Below are 7,862 nucleotides of genomic sequence, written 5' to 3'. Positions count from 1 at the left end.
GGAAGCCGACCTCCCCCCGCCCAGGGCGCATGCGCCAGGCGCAGGCGCCCTCAGCGGAGGGGTCGGGAAGGGCCGTGTCGACGCCCGCCGTTTGCAGCCATCCGAGTTGGGCTATGTCTGCTGCGGTCCCTGCGTTTATTGTCCCTGCCTCGGGTGTCTGGTGGGTAAAGAAGCGTTGTGGGTTTGGGCGGTGTTGTGTCGTAGAGGACCGTGTTCCCCCCATTTTGTGAGGTGTGGCTGGTGGTACGTGGCGCTGTGGGCCTGGCAGCGTTGCACTTGAGGCGTTGCAGAGGCGTCAAGGGAAACTGGGCATTAGAAGTTATCATAGAATCATAGAATGGTTCGGGTTGGAAGGGACATTAAAGGTCTTCTAGTTCCAACCCCCCCTGCCATGGGCAGGGACACTTCCCACTAGATTGGGTTGTTCAAAGCCCCGTCCAACCTGGTTTTGTACACCTCCAGGGATGGGGCATCACAACTTCTCTGGGCAACCTGTTGCAGTGCCTCACCACCCGCAGAGTAAAGAATTTCTTCCCAGTATCTCATCTAAACGTACCCTCTTTCAGTTTAAAACCATTACCCTTTGCTCACTCACCACACTCCCTGATAGAGAGTCCCTCCCCATCGTTCCTGTAGACCCTTTTTATGTACTGAAAGGCCACTGTAAGGTCTTTCTGGAGCCTTTTCCAGGCTGAACAACCCCAACTCTCTCAATCTGTCTTCACAGGAGAAATGCTCCATCCCTCTGATCATCTTCGTGGCCCTTATCTAGACCTGCTCAAGCAGGTCCATGTCCTTCCTGTGCTGAGGGCTCCAGAGCTGGACACAGTACTCCAGGTGGGGTCTCACCAGAGCAGAGTAGAGGGGCAGAATCACTTCCCTCAACTTGCCGGCCATACTTCTTTTGATGCAGACCAGGATGCAGTTGGCTTTCTGGGCTGTGAGCACATACGGCCAGCTCAAGTGGAGCTTCTCATCAACCAACACTCCCAAGTCCTTCTTTGACTTGCTTTCCCAACCCGCACATGAGTTTTCTCCTTTACTTTTACTGTTCTTTAAAGGAAGTGTGTCTGTCCTTATCTTGTACATGATATATTCAGCCTGCTTGTGGTAGTTTCATATATGGTGCTGCAGAGTGAGGTTCTGCCAGGGCTCAGCAGGTTTAAGAGTTTGTGGTGCCCTGAAAATGGGGCTGCATCCTACCACCCAGTATCAGAACTATACTGCAGCAGTTCTCACTAGTAAAATGGTATATACCAGTAACTCTCATTTTTAAAGGACACTGCTGGCAGGAATCAGATAGACCAGTTAGCAGGAATTGGCTGCACTGTATTATGTCACCCCTTTCCATCTGACAAAGATCGGGCTGATATATAGAGTCTTGCAGCTTGTTTCCATTAGGAAAGGTGAGTTGTAGAATTGTGGGGTTTTTTACAGCAAGCCTGTATATTTTGCATTATTTTGTATTATTAAGTGCAAAGCCTTATTGTCCTGACCACTGTCAGGATCAAGCAGCAGGAGAGGATTTCCCTGCTAATGTCTCCAAGCCTGTAAGCGCTTCCACCAAAAATACATTCAGTCTTTTAATTTTTCTCAGGACCATTGCTTCACATCCTTCACTGGGTATCTCTTCTTTTCTTCCTTGCAATTGAGCAATTTGCTCTGGTCCTAGTTTCCTAGGTGTATTTCTAATTACACAGATTGTTGGGATCAGATTTTTTGTTTAAGACATACCAACTGAAATGAAGTCGACCCCCAGCAGCCTGGTGATTTGGTGGATGAACCAGAACCTTGGCACATGTGCCTTGTGAGTTCCCTGAGCACTTTCTTTGCTTTGAATAGCCAGTTCTTAGTGCTCCCACCTGTGGCATCCCTCCCTTGATGCCCCCGCTTTTTGGGCAAGGCATCAACATCACCATGCTTCTATCTAAGCCTGATCTTGCTTGCAAAGCCATTATATGGCTATTCATGCATGCATGCATGCACTGGGTCACTCAGGATTCTTCTGGTAACACTCACGAAGCTGGGAAGTCCTCCACATGGGTGGGTTTTGATATTTATCCTCAGTGAAGTGCCTGACACCCAGCTGGTTTCACCCCACCTCCAGTGTACTAGTAGGGTCTCTGCACAGGGATCGCTTCACTCACAGGTAAAGTGGAGCAACGTCCTGAATAACACATGAAGTGTTACGGAGGTGCTACAGAAGAGCACAGGGGACTAAAATGTCCAGTTGAAACTAATGGGAAAATTGAGGCAGAAGATTGGACATGCCCATATTGTGAGTTAGCAGCTTTTTTCTAGCCATGTATCAAACTGGTTTTGGGACATCCCAAAACATGATTTTGGTCCTTAGTTCAGCACTGAGGCAGGACAAATCAGAAATCAACTGATGTGAAGTGAGGTGGAGTGGGGGAGGAATGGCACAGGGAAAGGGATACAGATCAAGTGGCTCCGAGAGAGGAGATTGGGGAGGTGAGAAGAAGGGGGACTGTAACTAGTGGCCTTGCCTATTTCAAGTCTGCTTCTGCTAGCGTCATGTGTTGCACGAGTCTCAGCAATGGCCAGATGCGTGTTGGATTTCTTTGAAGTAACAAGCTTGGGTAGACTTTAACTGGGAAGAGATGGAGGGATGGGAGCACAGAGGAGTATGGCTGCTAGCAAATTAAAATTTCATAATTTCACTGGTCAGAAATCAAAGATTTTTTTTTTTTTTAATTTGCAGATTTGCAAATTGTTCCCAGTGCACGTGGGGGCCTCTTCATGGGAAGCATAAGCTGGTCAGGAGAAATGCCGGCTCTCCTATTTCAGCCACCTTGTGAAGATCCCTTAAAAGTTTAATCCACAGATCCCGCCTCCTGTGCAAAAGCCCTCAGTTCACAGCCTGAAGTTCCCTGAAGCCCATGGATCAACCAGAAGATGTCGATAAACGTCGATAACATTTGTAAGCAGGAGGTGTGGTGGGAGTGGGGGAAGATATTTAGTTACGTGCCGTGTGCACTGTGTCCGGGAGATGGAGATGTTGGCAAACAGCACAAGGGGGAGGACTGCACGCCAGAGGCAGGGGTGGGTGGATGGCCCTGGAGCCGAGCAGGGAGACCAAGCGCTGTGGGAGCGGGCAGAGGGTAATGGTCAGCCCGATGGGTCAGAGCCATGCAGAAGGGAAAAGAGAAAAAGGCTAGAGAGGAGGAAAAGGGGAGAGCTTTCTGGGACCGAAATTTGAAGAAACACAAAAAATAGAAGTGTGAGTTAAATGACCGCATTGCAAAGACCAAGGGGATGCAGGCATGGATCCTCAATACTTTTTAAGGATGGGAATATGTGGCATGCTGGGACAGGCTGCTGACCATCAGTGGCTTGCCTGTGCCTCCTGGGTGGTGACAGCACACACAAGCCTTATGTTGTCCCAGACGCCAGCCTTTGATTTAAGAGTTGTCCCCTGCCGAGCACCTCCTCAGCGCGTGTCTCGAGCACCCGTGCCTGGTGGCATCCTCATGGCAGCTGATGGTGCTGAGTGTCCTGGGCTGGAGTGGTGGCAGGGCTCCCCTGCCCCGGCTGTGGCACTCTGGCAGGACGCTTGTCTCGGAGGAGCCCTCCAGGAGGACACATATCCTGCCACATCGGTGGTCTTGCCTCACCTGTACATACAGAAGCATACCTATACCTCGGACATCAGCTTGTGTGCCTGTGGATCTGTCTGTGGTCTTGATATACTGGAAATCCACCCCTGGCTTGTCAGCCTGGTGCAGTGGTGTTCAGTTTGGCCAAGATATGTCTTGGTGTCAGCATGCAAAATCTATTATGTGTGAAAACACGTTGTGTCTCCACTGGTTGTGAAAATAACACATTACCAGACACTGCCAGGGTTGGTGCGAAGGCTTTTAAAAGTGGATGTTCATATATTCAAGCGGAGCACCACTGCACACATAGATGGCTACTGTCCTGCTGTGAAGACAGGGGCTGGGTAACAAACAAACAAAATTGCAGAAGGAAAAACACCTGGTGAAACTGGTTAGGATTGTTCAAGGGAATGGTGAAAATAAATGACTGTTAACTAGAGCAAAGTTGGAGTCTGCAGAGACAGCTGAAGGAGAGAGAAACTAAAGTCTCAGAAAGAATAGACCCAAACCCAGAGACTTTATGACTGAAAAGAGAAGCCATACACAGGAGGATATGGGGTTCTTGAACAGGGATTGAAAGGGCTGTTATTTAAACCCCGCAAAACCTGCAGAAATGGTGAGAAAATCAAGACATAAATTTGTGTATAAGCATTTATTGTTTCTTTCAGTTCTAACTGTATATTAAGCTAGTTAATTTTTTTATTTTTCAGGAGCCTTGCAAAGCCTGTGTTCCTATTTGCTTAAATTGCATGCTCCTGAAGACATGAGTTGTGAAATCAGAGTATCTAAAAGCTTAGAGCTGTGGGGAAAAAGTGTAGTTGGAGTATTAGCAGTGGTCCTAGGGTATCTGTGTTACTCCTCAATGAAAATGTGACGAGGTAGGGAGAACACATGCCTAAGACGTGTCCCTGTGAAACAGTAAACCCGCTTATTGCTGCAACCTTGTGAGACCAAGGGAGACATAGAAGAGAAAGGCTGAGAGAAATTTGTGAGGAAAATTTTTTTCATTTCTTCCAGTAAATGAGATCTTGGTGCAATTGAAGCAAAAAAGGACCTGTGCTGCTTTCTAAGTGACATGCCTCTTTTTGCTGTTTCAAGATTACACTTAACTATGGTAGATTAAAATAAAAAATATCCCCCGCCCCAAAAGAAAAAGTAAATAAATTTGTGCTCAATCAAGAGTTGCGGAGTCACTTCAAGTTTGGGCTTTTGGTCTGTCAAGAAAGATCAAGCATTTTCTTCCTGGGTGGAAGGAAACAATATGTGTGGGTGCCACCAAATGCAGGAGTTGGGCTTTGGACTTGGGTCTGCGGGGAAGCACACTCGGGGACGGTGGCAAACATCCTGGTGGGGGAGCTCTGGCAGAGCCATGCTGCCGATGAGCATTTATTCCAAGTTGTGCTTTCATTAAGAGTTTTGTTTAGAAAATATCTTAATAGCTTTGTATTTATTGAGTAATGGTGACACAGATATCTCTTCCAGGAAAAGCTCACTGGGATTAACTAAATAATTGGAATGGCAGAAAATGTCTTTTCTTCCTGATTCGGCATGAGAGTACAGTGACTTTGCTAAGACTTGCCTTCTGCATTTCTTCCTTCTGATTCTAATGCAAGCCGTCCTCTTTCATTTTTCATCTAGTGAAGAACAGCTGAGCAGAGAGTGGCATTACTGGGAAGTGTGGAGACATCAGAGGTCCACGGATTTCAGTTCAGTCATGATACTAAACTGACCCACAGCCGTTTGCAGAAAATTTCAGGATTGGTGTCTGAGGAAGCGAGGAAAGGAGGGCAGCTGTCTCTGAAATAACATCGTGACTTGGATTGCTGTGAATCTCCGTCTCTTCTTGTGCTGCTTTTGTATATCCATGTATATCACTATGTAAACTAGTGAAATTACAGTGACAGAAGACAATACAGCAAAAAAGAAGCGCCCGTGTTGTAGTAGTTCAGAGAAAATAAATGACATAGCAAGAAAGACTTATTGTGACTTAAAAATGACTTTTTCCTCTTATAAAGCTGCAATATTAGCTACGTAGCGTGAGAAGGGAAAAAAGAGCTGATAGAAAATCAGAAAAGCATCTGAAAATCAGGGTCACTTTAGAGGCTTTCGTGATTTCCCGTAATGTGACATAAAACATCTGTTGTGTTTTTGCTGGGAAATTTGTAGCTGAGGTCAATGTAGCAGAAAATAAAAAGTTGAGAAAACATACACAGGGTGGCTGTGCGGGAATGAGAGTTGTGTTCCTTATCGAACTGGTCACAGAGGATGGTGCCCGTTCAAATTTACATAAAACAATCGCTAAAGCATCTATTAGACTGTATTCTAACATGTGTCTTGCTTTCTGTCAGTTTAATTTTGCATTATCAGAAAGCTTTTGTTTGGATATAAGCAGCTTTTGTTACTCGGACTCGTTAACACAGGTCTCTGGCAATGGTTTTCCTTCCTCTCCCTGCTGCGGGCTGTCAGCACCAAGCAGCGGTGCTGGCTGTGGACCCGATGCCGTCGTCCCGGTGCGGTTTTGGCTCTGCTGGTGCTCGGCACAGATGGGGCCGGTGGTGGGTATCTGGCCGGCTCCGTCAGCTCCGGTCTGGAGGGCAATCAGCCTCCACCACCTTGCTCGGGTGCTGAGAGCTACTCTGCAGTCTGACGTGGGTTTTCCCCAAGAAAAGCAAGAAACCCCAGAGATTGGTCATCCTTTCCTTGTTGCCCCTTCAGAGTTTGTCCCTTTGGTGGCGGCAATGCATGCAGAGAGCTGAGCATCTCCCAGGGTCGTGCGTGTGGTTTGCTAAAAAGATTAGCGGAGGGAACACATACAGTGAGGGCCAGTGAAGTGATGTGGTTTCGTAGGGAGCTGCATCATAAAATCATAGAGAATGGTTCGGGTTAGGACCTTAAAGATCATCTAGTTCCAACCCCCCTGCCATGGTCAGGGACACCTCCCAACCTCGGTCCTAGGCCAGTGGTTTAACCACAGGGACAATTCCTGATTCATTATGACTTACATAACAATCAAGCTGAAATAAATACTTGAAATTGTCTCAGAGAATTTTTTTGTGACTTTTAATTAGGTACTGTGAGTAGAGCACCTGAACCATTAGAAATGATTCACTGCGTTCCTTCCTAAGGATGTAAATTAACACATGTTCTGTTTTGCTGACAGAGTGAATTCTGCATTAGGAAACTCACGAAGCCTGGCTAGTGTGAGTAGAGACAAATCCATGATGCTAACTTTCCATCCGAAAACAGCAGCTTCAGTTAGTTCTCTTATTTTGCCTTGTCTTCCCTCCACTGTGACAGGCCTGAATAACAAGTAACACATGCTGCTGAGAAGCTGAACCACACAAATCTCAATGCTTCAACAGCATTTTACCTCAAATTTCCCCCCTCCCCCGCATGGCAGCAATTACGGAGTCACAATCATGTGAACATTAGCAATAAAAACATTGTCCTCTTCAACCTCCTGGATGATATGGAGATAAAAACATTAGTGGTTGGTCTACACCAGCCCACCTACGTTTTCTAGCACAAGTAGAAAATTGAAGAGAACTGGTAATGCAGATGGGGAGGTGATGGAGACATGGTGAATTCAAGGTCTAAGCCCTGTGACCTCCTCACTGCCCTCCTGCCTCCCCCCAGCTACTGCCCAGGGGCTTAAAAAACAAGCCCCTGGCCATGTGTTAAAAAAAAAAAAATTATAATGTGCTGTAAAAACCGTATATATGGGCTATGTTTTGGTAGACTGTGCCTTGCTGTATCTGGCTTTGTGCCAGTGTAAGCTGTGTACGGCCCATGAGTAAGCGCTTCGACCTCAGGCTCCTGGCTGTGGAGGACTGTAGATGTATGGGCTTGACACGATATGGATGGTGGGCAAGCCCAGCCTTGGGAACAAGCCTGGCCCGATGCGTAACTCGTAGTACAGGTGTATTCAGAAAGCTCTCCGTGCTGACAGAGATAAATGGAAGCTGTAGGAAAGTGATGGAAAGCAGAGTTCAGACTACTCTCTGTGGGTGATATTCCTCTTCATGTTTTATTTCCAGTTATTTTAAAATTAACCCATAAATTGAAGGCAGAATTCACATTACACATTTATCTCCTCTTCTGCAGGCCCCTGGGGGACAGACGGTCTACTTTATCAGTATGCAGAGCGGAGGGTTTCTGACCATTGTTGAGCTCTTGGGTGTATGTGTATGTACTGCTTGAATGGGCTGGTGTTTTCTTTTACGTTGTCCTGGGATATATCATGCT

General features: G+C 46.8%; 1 long non-coding RNA gene across 1 annotated transcript; it reads left to right on the top strand.

Moving 5' to 3' along the window:
• The first annotated feature begins 8 nt into the window (after window positions 1-8).
• On the top strand, window positions 9-6,659 carry LOC141735941 (uncharacterized). The gene is made up of 3 exons (XR_012584865.1): window positions 9-160; window positions 2,723-2,941; window positions 5,256-6,659. It is a non-coding gene; the product is annotated as an uncharacterized LOC141735941 (long non-coding RNA).
• Window positions 6,660-7,862: the final 1,203 nt, after the last annotated feature.

Source organism: Larus michahellis, chromosome Z (assembly GCF_964199755.1).
Source record: "Larus michahellis chromosome Z, bLarMic1.1, whole genome shotgun sequence".
Classification (NCBI taxonomy): Eukaryota; Metazoa; Chordata; class Aves; order Charadriiformes; family Laridae; genus Larus; species Larus michahellis.
This window is presented reverse-complemented; position numbering and strand designations above follow the sequence as displayed.